Raw genomic sequence first — 15,085 nt, 5'->3', positions numbered from 1 at the left:
AAAACTAATTCAATTCAAAATGTTAAAAATACAAATAATATATCAAAAAATTCAGAAAAATAAAACTAATTCAATTCAAAATGTTAAAAATACAAATAATATATCAAAAAATTCAGAAAAATAAAACTAATTCAATTCAAAATAATATACCAGAGGCCGGTCGTCGGCTATGGTGGTACGGCCGGACTCTGCAGAGCGTCATGGACTACATCACTCCAAATTTCATGTATCATTCGAAAATGGACACCAAACACATCACGGGTAATATAATTCACATGATCCATTCAACAAAGTTTGGTACAATAAATTATTACACATCATTTCTTCCCTTGTGTCCCTGCTTGCTTACGATTGTGCCGTATCCATGGAGCATCCTCATCATTTAACTTAATGCTTGGGTGGGTGTTCACTTTGAAGGGCGGAATTTCAGCAAACATATTATAATCTTCTGACATGTCTGTCTTGTCCTCCACTCCCACGATGTTTCTTTTCCCTGAAAGAACAAGGTGGCGCTTTGGATCATCGCATGATGTACTGATCGTTTTCTTATCTTTCCGTTTCCTCGGTTTGCTACTCATGTCCTTCACATAGAAAACCTGAGCGACATCTTTCGCTAGGACGAATGGTTCGTCAAGGTAACCAAGATTGTTGAAATCCACCATTGTCATTCCGTATTGCTGGTCCACCTTTACCCCACCTCCTGTTAGCTTGAACCATTTGCACCGGAACAAAGGGACCTTAAAGGAGGGTCCATAGTCAAGTTCCCATATCTCCTCTATGTAACCATAATATGTGACCTTTTGCCCATTCTCGGTTGCTGCATCAAAGCGGACACCACTGTTTTGGTTGGTGCTCTTTTTATCTTGGGCGATCGTGTAAAATGTATTCCCATTTATCTCGTACCCTTGGAAAGTCGTTATAGTCGAAGATGGTGTCTTGGCCAACATGTACAACTGATCTACAACATCATTGTCATTCATTAAATGTTTTCTCAACCAACTGCCGAAAGTCTCCATGTGGGCCTTCCTAATCCAGGATTCAGGCTTCCCCGGGTTGTCCGAGCGTAAAATATTCTTGTGTTTCTCAAAGTACGGAGCCACCAAGCTGGAATTGGTCAGTACAGTGTGGTGTGCTTTAGTCAGAGAATGGCCGTCCATACATATCGTTGATTTCCTTCCGATCGTGCCTTTTCCACTTAGTCTCCCCTCGTGCCGCGATCGAGGAAGACCAATCGGCTTAAGGTCAGGAACAAAGTCAACACAAAACTCAATTACCTCCTCATTTCCATAGCCCTTGGCGATGCTTCCTTCTGGCCTAGCACGGTTACGAACATATTTCTTTAATACTCCCATGAACCTCTCGAAGGGGAACATATTGTGTAGAAATACAGGACCGAGAACGAAAATCTCTTCGACTAGGTGAACCAGGAGGTGAGTCATAATATTGAAGAAGGATGGCGGGAACACCAACTCGAAACTGACAAGACATTGGATCACATCGTTCTGTAACCGTGGTAGAACTTCTGGATTGATTACCTTCTGAGAGATTGCATTGAGGAATGCACATAGCTTCACAATGGCTACTCGAACATTTTCCGGCAGGAGCCCCCTCAAAGCAATCGGAAGCAATTGCGTCATAATCACGTGGCAGTCGTGAGACTTCAGGTTTTGGAACTTTTTCTCCGCCATGTTTATTATTCCCTTTATATTGGACGAGAATCCATACGGGACCTTCATACTTCTCAGGCATTCAAAAAAGATGACCTTCTCTTCTTTGGTCAGAGCGTAGCTGGCACGACCTTGAAACCATTCCGGATGCCGGTCATCAGGGTCTTTCAAACGTTGCTGGTCCTGCCGTGCTTCCTTTGTATCATTTGTCTTCCCATACACGCCCAAGAAGCTTAGGAGGTTCACGCAAATATTCTTCGTAACGTGCATCACGTCGATTGCAGAGCGGACATCTAGGACTTTCCAATATTCTAGCTCCCAGAATATAGATTTCTTCTTCCACATGGCTGCGTGCCCGTCAGCTCCCTTCGGAACTGATTGTCCGCCAGGACCCTTTCCAAAGATGACTTTCAAATCCTTGACCATATCAAATACCTCAGCACCAGTGCGTTCCGCAGGCTTCGGCCGGTGATCTGCCTTGCCGTTGTAATGCTTGCCTTTCTTTCTTACTGGATGAATTTTCGGAAGAAATCGACGATGCCCAAGGTACACGTTCTTCTTACAATTTGGCAAATGTACACTTTCAGTCTCATGTAAGCAGTGCGTGCATGCATTGTATCCCTTATTTGACAGTCCCGAAAGGTTACTAAGAGCAGGCCAATCGTTGATGGTTACGAAAAGCAACGCTCGTAGGTCAAATTCCTCTTGTTTGTGCTCATCCCACACACGGGCACCACCCCACAGCTGTAAAAGTTCATCAACTAATGGCCTTAGGTACACATCGATGTCGTTGCCGGGTTGCTTCGGACCTTGGATGAGCACTGGCATCATAATGAACTTCCGCTTCATGCACAACCAAGGAGGAAGGTTGTAGATGCATAGAGTCACGGGCCAGGTGCTATGGCTGGAGCTCTGCTCGCCAAAAGGATTCATGCCATCCGTACTTAGAGCAAATCTTATGTTCCTTGCGTCAGCTGCAAAATCTTTGAACCATCTGTCGATCTTTCTCCATTGCGTTCCATCTGCGGTGTGTCTCAACTCCCCGTCCGACTTACGGTCCTCTTTGTGCCATCGCAACAACTTGGCATGCTCTTTGTTCCTGAACAGACGTTTCAACCGTGGTATTATAGGAGCATACCACATCACCTTGGCGGGAACCCTCTTCCTGGGTTTCTGGCCCTTAACATCGTCACCAGGGTCATCGCCTCTGATCTTATAACGCAATGCAGTGCATACCGGGCATTCATTCAAATTCTCGTATTCACCGCGGTAGAGGATGCAGTCGTTGATGCATGCATGTATCTTCAGAACCTCTAAACCTAGAGGGCAGACAACCTTCTTTGCTTCGTACGTACTGGCGGGCAACTCGTTATCCTTTGGAAACATATTCTTCAACATTTTCAGCAAGTTTTCAAATGCCGAGTCAGCTACACCTGCCTCTGCCTTCCATTTCAGCAAATCCAGTGTGCAGCCCAGCTTTTTCAGACCATCATCGCATCCGGGGTACAGCGCCTTTCTGTGATCCTCTAACATGCGATCCAAATTCTCCATCTCCTTTTCAGTTTCGCAGCGTCTCCGTGCATCAGCAATGGTCCGACCAAGATCATCAACGGGATCATCACGTGCCTCTTCTTCACCTTCCCCTTCACCTTCAGCATCCTCCATGAAAGTATCACCGAAATGAGCAAGATAGCTTTCATCGATGAAATCATCCCCTTCTTCATCTTCTTCCATTATAACCCCTCTTTCTCCATGCTTGGTCCAACAATTATAGCTTGGCATGAAACCGTGCCGAAGCAGATGCATGTGAACATCTCTTGAGGAAGAGTAACCCTTCTGATTCTTACAGATAACACATGGACAGATAACAAAACCCCCCTGCTTGTTCGCATTAGCCACTACGAGGAAATCTTTCAAACCCGTAGTGAACTCGCCGGAGAGTCGGTTACCGTACATCCATTGCCGATTCATCTGCATTATTATAATATAAAATATATAATTAACCACCATGCATTTGTTAAACTAACTAGCTACAAACAATATAAATTAAACAATGAACTGCACACATGCATATTTTATCAATGACACATCAAAGGTTCATCAAGTTGCTAACCGCGATCGAGGAGTGTGGCTCCAACACTTCATGTCATGTTTGTTTCATACTCTTGGGGCATTTCATCAAACACCTTATGTGCATAAGAGGAACCAAAAGCAAACCTATACCCACTTGTGAAGAGAATGGCTCCAAATGGCTAAGTGTTGGCTGCTGGATGGGTATATATAGGGGAGGGGCTTTAGTTGCGGTTGGCCTGGCAAACCGTGACTAAAGGTGCCCGAAGGCCTTTAGTCGCGGTTGTCCTGGCCAACCGCGACTAAAGACCCTCACGTGCGCCAGCTGGCCACCGAGCGCCCTGGGCCCAGGCCTTTGGTCGCGGTTCACCTCCAGAACCGCGACTAAAGGTCCCATTAGTCGCGGTTCCTACAACTTCGCGACTTATGGGGCTGGACGGAAGCCTGTTTTTCCACCAGTGCTCCAACCCAAAGAAGATGGTTGCCCAAAAGAGGCAAACATATTTCAAACGGCAAATCAAGTTCGGATAACGTCTTACGGACCTAGGAGCGCTCAGGCATCAAGCATGTTAAAGTTTAGCGGTTACAAAAATCACTCGGCATTCCGAGGCAAATTCAAATCGTCAAGCATAACAGTTTTTTACCCCTCCCGCGGAGGGCTGGAAGGCGCAACGAACTCGTCCAAGTCAATCCCATCTGCAATCCAAGTGGCGGCCGCGATGAAGGTCTCCATGAAAGAACGGAAGTCATGCTTCCTAGTATTGGCCACCTTGAGAGACACCAGCTTGTCTTCTCTCGCTTCTTTGTAGTGGACACGGACCAAGGATAGAGCGACGTCAGCACCGCACCGGGCAGAAGACTTCTTCCACTCTTGCACTCGACTCGGAATCTCGTTCAGTCGAGTCATCAGCGACTCAAGGTCATTCTGAAGCGTTTCTTCTGGCCAGAGCGATGTGTCGATGCGCGATATAGTGGCCTTCAGTCTTGTGAGGTAATCGACCACTGCAGCAGTGCGGGACTCAAGGCGGAGCATGTTCATAGCAGTTTCATCCTTCACCAGAGAATTGATGGGATCCAAGCCAGTCTCCACTCGACTAGTCTCCTCTTCAAAGTTTTGGTAGAATTCTGTGGACATGATTCAAGGATAAGCTAACGCCCCTACAGCAAGTCAGTAACTACCAATCGGAGATAAGAGGTTACCTTCGAGCATGAGGAACAACTTTTTGGCGAGTCCTCCCAGATAAAGCTCCAGGTCATTCTTCTTTCCTGCCAGTTCACCAGCTTTGTCGTCCAGGACCATATTGGCATTCCTCAGTCAAGTGACTTCTTGGTTGGCCACGTCAAGCGCAGCTTTCAGATTAGTGTTTTCTTCTTCAAGTTTTTTGACGGAAGCCAACTTCTCTTCTGCAAGCCTAGTCTTGTCTACAGCCGTTTTCTGCGCCTCGGCTAGGTCAAGGTCCTTCTTCTTCAGAGCATCCCTCAGTTTTTCTGTGAAAATCACAATAAGATCAGATTCGGAGACAGACAAGAAGCGAAGACAGTCGTCAAGATTCTCAGCGAACATACCTTTTGCTTCCTCCTTCGCCTTCGTGAAGTTCTCTTGGACAAGCTTTTGGTCAAGCTCAAGCTGGATATACTTGTTCTCCAATTCGGTATAGCGAGAAACAAGGTCACAAGATTTTTGCGAAAGTTCAGTCGACAAACATCAACAGCAGATCACTTCTGGGTGACTAAAGGAAAAATCGTGCTATTTCTAAGACTACAGATGAATCTAAACATTCAACTGTAGTCTCGGGGACTACACCCAGTGGGTGCACTCAGCATGCCCTCACTAGTTCTATCAGTTAGACTCAGAGTCGATCAGTCGACCAGAAGTAGTTAACTGTCAAAAAAAAATTTCAGACCATAGTCGATTGCCAGCAATCGACCACGGTCTCGGGGACTACACCCAGTGGGTGCGCTCAGCGTGCCCCCACCAGTTTCATCGTTACACTCGACCATGGTCGAGTGGAACAAGTAAAGTGAGAAATCTCAAGACTTAAAAGACTATAGTCGACTGCCAGCAGTCCACTGTAGAATTGACACACCCAGTGGGTGCATGACAAATATCAAGATTTCCAGTCGGTGTTCAACTAACCTGGACATTGCTCTGGAGAGCTGAGCTCGCGTCATAAGCCGCTTGGCTAGCAGTTCGGATCGCCTTCACCTGCTCCATCATAATCCCGGCCTGACGTATGGCTTCCTTGGCAGCGCTTGCTTGGTCCTCCGGGACGTGGTAGGTGGAGAAGAGAGAAGGCGGATCAGCACTCGACGATGAAGGGCGGGCAACTGTCAACGGCTCCGCAAAGGACACGGTAGCCCGAGCAACATTGCTCCCCTTGGGAATCTGTGGTCCAGGTGCCGACGTAACCTACGCAGCCTTGCCAACGGTCGCCTTCCTGCTCTTCCTTCGCCTCAGCGGCGCTTCGTCATCATCGTCAGGAAGATTGATGACAACGTTAGACGGAGCTGCAGAAGAAGTTCAAAATCAAAAATAAAGATTCAGTCGACCGGAAGCAAAACCGCGCAGATCATACCAGGCTGAGAAGTCGCAGCATCTTCCATTTCTTGATCCTCATGCCTGGCTGAAGTCTCAGAAGTAGCAGCACTACGAGTTGCAAATATCAGTCGGTCAGCGATTGAATCGACCAAAAATGGAAAACGTGAGTTATGACCGTTACCCAGAGACAGTCGGGATCTCCATCCTCATCTTCGGTAGGGCTTTCGCCGGTTTTGACGGGCCCGCTCGGGGTTGCTTCGACGCCTTTTCAATCGGCGCGGGTGAAGTTGTCCTAGGACGTTTAGTCGACTGCCCAGCAGGCGCGACTCCCTTGCCACGAACAGCCGCAGGGTCGTGGGTGAGCTTGGACCTCCTTTCAGAACGAGGAGGCGAAACTTCCTCCTCCTCTTCCTCCTCCTCTTCCTCTTCGTCAGAACCTGCATCTTCCTCACCCTCATCGGCGCCCAACTCCCACTCCTCTTGACTTTCACCTCCGCTATCTTCCTCTTCTTTGGCCTGTGCCTGCGCCCCGTTGGGCATCGAGTACAACTCAGTGGTTTCCTGAAAGAAAGCAAGCAAGACAAAGGTCAATCGACTGATTTACGACGAAACAGAATGGATGGAACAGTCGGAGGAAAACAGTCGTACCTTGTCCACCTCATAAGATTTGTCGAGTGGAACGATCCTCCTAGCACCACGAGGGTTGTCCTTGTTCCCCGTGATGGCAGTCATCCACCTCTCCAATATAGCCTCGTCGACCTCCTCTGGGTGGACCCGACTGGTGTCTTCAGTACCAGAATACAGCCGCATCAGGTGGCCCCGGTACTAGAGTGGTTGGATGCGCCGCCGAAGGAAAACCTCCAGAAGGTCCATGCCGGTCACGCCGTCACGAATCAACTGAACTACTCGCTCCATCAACATTCTCACCTGGGCCTTCTCCTCCGGAACTACTTTTAGAGAGGAGGGCTTGTTCACTCGACTCATAAAGAAGGGAGGGAGCCCGGTCGACTGCCCTGGCGTCGACCGGTCTTGGCAGTAGAACCAGGTCGACTGCCACCCTCTGACCGACTCGAGAAGGGTCATAGCAGGGAAAGCACTCTTGCTCCTCATCTGGACCCCGAGACCCCCACACATTTGGATCACCTGGGTTCTCTCGTCATCGGGGCTGGCCTTTTTCACCGTCTGGGAACGACAAGTGAATATATGTTTGAAGAGGCCCCAGTGCGGCCGGCAACCCAAGAAATTCTCACTCAAAGATACAAAGGCAGAGAGATAGGCGATGGAATTTGGAGTAAAATGGTGAAGCTGAGCTCCGAAGAAATTCAGAAATCCTCGGAAGAAAAGATGCGGCGGCAAAGAAAACCCTCGATCTACATGAGTCGCCAAGAGGACGCACTCACCCTCCTGAGGTTGCGGTTGACACTCCGCCCCCGGAAGCCTCGTTGCTCCGTGCTCGATGAGCCCCTCATCGGCTAGGTCATTGAGGTCCTTCTGGGTGATGGTCGAGCGGATCCAATCTCCTTGGACCCAACCCTGCGGCAGGCGAGACCGCGATGAAGATCCACCCCGACTGGGCGCTCTCCCCTTTGCTTGCGCCGTCGCCTTCTTCGCCCGCTCCAAAGCCGCCGTCTTCTCCTTCACCATTGTCGCTGACGAAGCTGGAACGGAGCAGCGGTGCTGGGCAGTTGACAAGCGCAGCAGATGAATCTGGAGAGAGGGAGGAGAAAATGAGGAGGCACTGTTCGGAAAACCTCCGCCTGGTTCCTTATATGGGGTCACTTCCGAGTGGCTGACGGGTAGGCCTAGGCCATCCCGTCAAATCCCGAAACAGTCGCGCACGCGATACGTGGCGAAAAAGGCGGCGCGGGAATCGAGGCGTCCCTGCCTTATACCATCCGAGTACCACGGCTTTCTCCACTTCGCGCGCTTCCCTAAAATTCAGATCCCTCTAAATCCGCTAACCACAGGGCAACTTGTCAGACGGAAGATCTCCTGCGATCCGTCGCTCGGAAATCTCCAAGTTCATAAAGTTCACTCGACAGATATAAAGAATGGATCAAGGCGACTGAACGAAAGTTGACACCCTCACTTGATAGTCATTGATCCAGAGCAAAAACACCTTTACAGTACCAGAAAGCAGGTTGGAAAGATTGCCAACTCCGTCCTCACTCAAACCTTGATCCATTCGGGGGCTACTGATGAAGTCATGTACCTGGGGTAGGGTTACGGACCTGTCCAAGGTACCCTCTCCAAGGGCATCTCTTAGAAGAAGCCATCTTCCAGTCGATCAAGAGGGACTCCACTCGACGGACTAGAAGACACTCGACGAACCTGAAGACACTCGACCGTGAAGACTCACTCGACCATCAGGAGTTCAGGATCTACTCTGTATCCAAATGGTCTGTAATTAAATAGTCTTAATGGCCATGATGGCACTTTATGTAGGGCATTACCAGTAACGCCCGACCTTAATGTACTTTAACCCTTTGCTACGTGGGCTGGCTGGGATCTTGGCGTCCTCTATATAAGCCACCCCCCTCCACTGGTAGAAGGGTTCGCACCCCTGTAACCATCACACACATAATCCAGTCGACCGCCTCCGGGCTCCGAGACGTAGGGCTGTTACTTCTTCCGAGAAGGGCCTGAACTCGTAAAACACCTGTGTGTACAACTGCTCCAATAGCTAGGATCTTGCCTCTCCATACCTACCCCCCATTCTACTGTCAGACTTAGAACCACGACACCGCCCACATTGATGGGACGCGTTTGCCAAGGCGTCTCCTTCGGCGCCACCCGTCCGGCCCTCCGTCGCCCACCATTGCTATTAAAAGTGGTGCCCCGGCCATAGCCAAATCATCCAACTCTGATCCCTATCTGCACCACAAGGATCCCTCCCCCGCTAGAGCTCTCTCAGACGAGCTAACATCGGACCACAAGAAGGAGATCGCCGTCATTGATGTCGGCTGGCTGGCTGGCAGGTAGCCGGAGGACGACGATGACGTCCCAATGGAGGACCATCCGACAACGAACCGACGCCACCCTCCTCGTCCGCGACAATCCCGTCGATGGATTGCACCTTAACAATTAGAGAGGCTCATTCCCATTGCATGGAAATGGTGCGGGAGGAGCCGTTCCGGGAGTCACAGGCTGCCGCCGCCTACAACCACCACCTCCCCCATGAGCATGTGCGTGCGGAGGAGGAGCTCGCTGCTGGCAGTGCTATCGCGCTGGATGCAGAGCTGGTAGAGCAACAGGTGTTGTTCGAGTCCTACCGCTCCACCCGCGAGATCCGCCTCGCCCGAGGGCGGTACCGCCAGCGGTTGGTAGAAGTGGTTGCTGCCCACAAGGGCGATGCCGCGGGCGAGGCAGTGCTCGGCGAGACCGACGACAAGGAGGAAATCGCCGAGTCCGTGCCCTGCCGCGGCGACCACGAAGCCGGCACGTCCGCGGGCGCCACCGACAGCGAAGAAAAGTAGTGCATGCTAGGCAGCCGCCGCTCATGTCCCAGGAAGGTGAACGGTCCTCCCCTCCCGTCAACACCAGGCTTGGTAGGCTCACCATCTTCTGGCGATTAGTCGCTTGGCGGAGATGTGGAGGTAGACAGCTTCACTTCCCGGGCCTCCAGAGGCAGAGGTTATGGAGACGGAGCTGGAGAGCACCGAGGTGGAAGGGGAGACGGTGAAGTTTCAGTTCTCGGGGATGATGGCCTGACACAGGGAAAGGGCATCAGTGACCCTTTAGCTTAGGTAGTAATTATACATTTAGAGCCGGACTACGAGCGGTGCCAGAAAGAGATTGTTTCTCCATTGCCAAGGGTGACCGAGGTCGAGGCGTTGAAGAGGGCCCTGTCGCCGTCGTCGCATGACAGCTGCATGTTGTTCCATGGCCTCCCACTAATCCTCTCCAGATATAGTATGCTGAAAGGGTAAGCTATCAACAATGAATGTTCCAAGGCTCTTGTGCTCATATGATTTTTATAGTTTTGGTCTAATGGTCTTAAATATCCAAAAATCACCACTACTTCACTATCAGTTGTATGGATAAAAAATTACTAAATTATTAATCACATAATTAAATTTTGTTGGATAAAACTATAATACTGTGGATGTAGTAAAAGTGATCAAGGAATGAATATCTAATTATGCATGGATGCAATGGTAATAACAAGAAGAAGACAACTGCACAGGAAACTGCAATTCCAAGAACTATCTTGATTTGTTCAAAAAACAGTTGTATGGGAAATAAATATATGATGTTGTGTAGGATAAGAACTATACTCTATGTGTACGGATAGCCCCGCCAGTTAATATGGTAGTTATTTATTGGAAGGCAGTGAATATATTAACAATTTCTTCTCTATATGCAACGATGACAATCCAGCATATTAGAGGCTAAGTGAAGTTCACGCGTAGCACAATAAGTTCTCTTATACACTAGAACATGATGACGCGCGTTGCCGCACCCGCCTAATTTGTAAAGAAGGAATAGCATAAATATTGAAAAATGGTTGATATAACTTAAACGGTTATTTGTTTGGATGTTTGGACATATGTTCATCGTCTCACATGAAAATGCTTTGTTTGCACACAGTATGTGTTTTTAGCAAGGATGTAACATAGGCACAATATTATCATCAATTTTAATACGAATGTGTAAGTATGCTCAAAATTAAATGTTGATATTTATTTTCTTTTTAAAAATAGGTAGATGACCATGTGCGACATAGTTAAAACTTTAAGTAGAATAAGAATGTTGAAAGGGGGATGATGAAATTTGCAGTTCATTAATTATTCGCAGACCTTAAACCTCATTATACTACGGAAATAGAGAAAATAAAGGCCTAATTCCCACACACCGGTACCCATATGCAAGAACAACAATGGAGATGACATGATTGTATCATAACTCACGCATTACATAAGTTACATCCTCGTGGCATAACACTACTGTGATGGAAAAGCATACCTGAAATGCCATATGCAAGTTTCATGAAAAAACAAATCATATCACCATGCAATGTCCTGATATACTTTAGTTGCAAGTTTATGGTCACCTAAATCAAACTTCACCTGACCTGGCCCGTGACTTCTGAAATAGTAGATTGCCCAAATGTGATAGTAAACAAAATAATCATATATGTATTGTAGACCCATATTGCATAAGCTGTATTCCATGTAGTTACAACAATGCAAATTAAAGAGACTCTTCGTTTGAATGGCTACCGTAGTAGTTTTTTGAGACACAATTTATATCTGACATGATTCAAGTCTTCATGGAGTCTATAGAAAATGCAAGCAACGAGTGCTGAAAAGAACTTGGTCCAACTGATTCTCAAATAGATATTGGTGGGATCAAGTGGCTAACACACCACTAACCATTGCAAGGATATCTCTAACAGTAGGAATTAGATAACTTGGTCTACCCAAAAACATACGGAAGTATAATAGCTGTGTACACTGTGTAAAATGAGATTTTGAAGTCAGGATTTGGAATACAGAAACGACTTTGTATCCTTTCAGAAATGATTGACGAATGGTAACTGCTAACGAAAAGCAGTGGAGAAATTAATCATTACACTCTCACGTGCCAAATCTAGAGCAGCTAATGCGTGGAAACAAATATTCAAAGCTCTTCCGACTTACCTATCAATTTCTTTGATACCCATAGGAGAATAGCACTCAACACAAGGAGCGGCCATCAAAGAAGAATTGAGAGAGAGAAAACACCTAATTTTCACCCTTGGTGTCCCTAGATAGTGAGGCTGAGGCTACGGCAATACACAGAACATGAAAATGACAGAACAAACTCGAATTGATCTGTAAGAATTACTCCCTCCGTCCCATAATGTAAGACCTTTTTTAACACTTCACTAGTATCAAAAAATGTCTTACATTATGGGACGGAGGAAGTAGTAAACAAAATACCTTCACCAAATCGAAAAGAAGACTTCTACTTTGCATCATTCCCGTGGTGTAGTAACCACCTAGGAAAAACATGCACGTACCCTTGATTGAAGTTGAAAAGAAGCAGAAGGAAAGGGGATAATGAGATTTGGGCGGATGGTTGTGGTGGGAAGGGCTACGGGACATAAATAGGTAGTGGTCGGCTGGTTGCACCCGCACAAGGGTCTCTCCTTCCATCCCTACTTTTTTCTCCGCGACCGTAAGAATTCCACTGTCGTGCTATATAGCTCGCTTCCAAAGTCACTTGTAAGGATTGAATCCAATACGTGGAAGCAAATGACAGGAGATGATGGCCAGAAGGCAGCGGCCACGGCGGCATCTCTCCTTGACAGACTATTCCCGCTACTGCCTGCTGCCGGCAAGTTAACCTCTGTGGCAGGGGCGGACCTACGTTGGAGCCTGTGGGGGCAGCTGCCCCCACTCGTTTTTTCCATTCGCTTATATACGTGTTGCTGCCTATGCATGTGTGCCCCCCTAGGACGAATACTCTGTCCCCACTCAACCCGATTCCTTGCGTATTTTCAAAAGCCCATTACTCTAAGGGAAATGTTTGGGGCCGGGGCACCGGCGGAACATTGGGCAGGTCGTGCCCTGTTCCTCGCGTCTCCCCGCGTCTCCTTCTCACGCAGCTTGCCGGGAGCGCGCGTCGCCCTCTTCTTCTGCCCCCTGCTGGAATTTAGTCTATTTTGGGCAGCCCAATAACTATTTCAGAAATTCCTAAATAAATCCTAGAGGCCCACTTAGCCCATTTATGCAAGGCAAGGGATACTACTAATGTTTAGTCCCACATGAGACCTCGGGACCTCCTATAGGGCGCCTTCAGCGCCGCGCAAGGGACCTGGCGCCCGCAGCGGTTGGATGGGCCGGCCCACGATCATGCAACAAAGCAACGCGAAAAATGGAAGTAAAAAATACGGATTCGACCTCGCGCCCTCCCGCTTCCACACAGTGAGGCTAGCCACTGCACTAGCTAACTGCTATCGGATATTCACACCACGAAAGTTTAAATAAACAGAAAATATACGCGCTATTTATTGAACAATACACTGTCGCATTTATACATTTCAATTATTGAAAATATGTTCAAACATTACGGATGGAGTTCTTGAGCATGCAAAAAAAGTTCGCGTATTCAAAAATAGTTCTGAATACACATTGAACATTTTCTTAGTATATGGTGAACATTGTTCAAAGAAACACAGAACATTTTTCTAAAATACGCTGAATTTTTTTAAAATACATGCTGAACAAAATTTCTCTACACGATGAACATTTTTATATATGCACTGAACATTTTTTCAATGTATGGTGAACAATATTCAAATACACGTAGAACTATTTTTCAAATACGATGAACTCCTTTTGAATGCATGCTGAACAAAATTTCTATACATGATGAACATTTTTTTATACACACTGAACATTTTTTCAATGTATTGTGAACATTTTTCTTCAATATGGTTAACAAAAAATTGGAATTCAGAACTATTTTTGAAACGTGAAAAAATTAGAAAACATGAACAAAGTTTGGAATTTCGAAAAACGTTTTCTGAAAAGTCAAACGAATTTCGAAAAATCTGAACATATTTTGGATATTGAAAATATTTCATCCAATTCGAAAATAGTTCATCGAATTTAAAAAAGTTCACTGGTTTTCAAAAAAAGTTCATTGAATTTGGAAAAAGTCATCGATTTTGGAAAAAGTTCATGGAATTTGGTGAGAAAAGTTCATCGATTTTGCAAAAATTTCACCGAATATGAAAAAAGTTCAACGATTTTGAAGAAAACTTCATCGAATTCGAAAGAAAGTTCGTGAAATTGAAAATAAAATCGTCGATTTTGAAAAAGATAGAAAAAGGAAAAAGGAAAAGAAAAGGCAAAAAGAAAGCACAACAGGAAAAAAGAAAAAAGAAAAACACATGAGAAGTAAAGAGGAAAGAGGAATTAGATAATCACAGAAGGTGGCTTGGCTGTGTTGGTTAGCGCGTTCTATAAAGAACCCTCCGGCGCGGGTTCGATTCACCCCGCGCCCTTATTTTTGCAGCAAGTTTAGAAAACGGAAAAACATGAAAAGGGGCCGGCCCATTGCGGAGAGAGGGTGTGCGCCCGTTTGTCGAAATAGAAGAAACGGGCGCAACGGGCGCCGTTTAGGAATTTTGCCTGAGACCTCCTATGTGACGCGCTCTGCGGCAAATTACCGCCGGGACGCACACACGGAGCCCCGATTGGGCCGGCCCATTTGAGGCATTGTGACGATGTAAAAAAATAGCGGAAAAACCTGGCATAGGAGGGAATCGAACTCCTTACATCCAGCTCGTGAGGAACTCCCGCTGGCTAGTCGGGCTAGCGACTACAACTGATATTCACTAAGCGCAAACTACTAAAGAATGTAAAGACGGAGATCCGATTTTTTTAAGAGTTTTCGATCATTCTCTTGGAATATAAGAACAAAGTTATAAAAAATTGAGCAATATTTGAAAGCGTGAATAGAATATTTAAATATTGAACAAATTTTGAACACTTCTCGAAACATGTGAACACATTTTGAAATTCGAACAAAGATTTAAAAACATGAACAAATTTTGGAAAATGCGAACATATTTTCAATATTGGAACATTTTCTGAAATTTTGAACAAAAAATGAAAGCAAGAACTTTTTTTGAACTCTTGAACATTTTTTTAAATGCGAACATTCTACAAATTCTAGAAGATTTTTGAAAACACAAACACTGTTTTTAAATGATGAACAAATATAGAAAAATGAATAAATTTTAAATTCATGAACAAAATTATAAAACCGCGAACATTTTTCGAATTTGCGAACAAATTTTGAAACTGTGAACATT

The sequence above is a fragment of the Triticum aestivum genome, chromosome 3B, assembly GCF_018294505.1.
Source record: "Triticum aestivum cultivar Chinese Spring chromosome 3B, IWGSC CS RefSeq v2.1, whole genome shotgun sequence".
Classification (NCBI taxonomy): domain Eukaryota; kingdom Viridiplantae; phylum Streptophyta; class Magnoliopsida; order Poales; family Poaceae; genus Triticum; species Triticum aestivum.
This window is presented reverse-complemented; position numbering follows the sequence as displayed.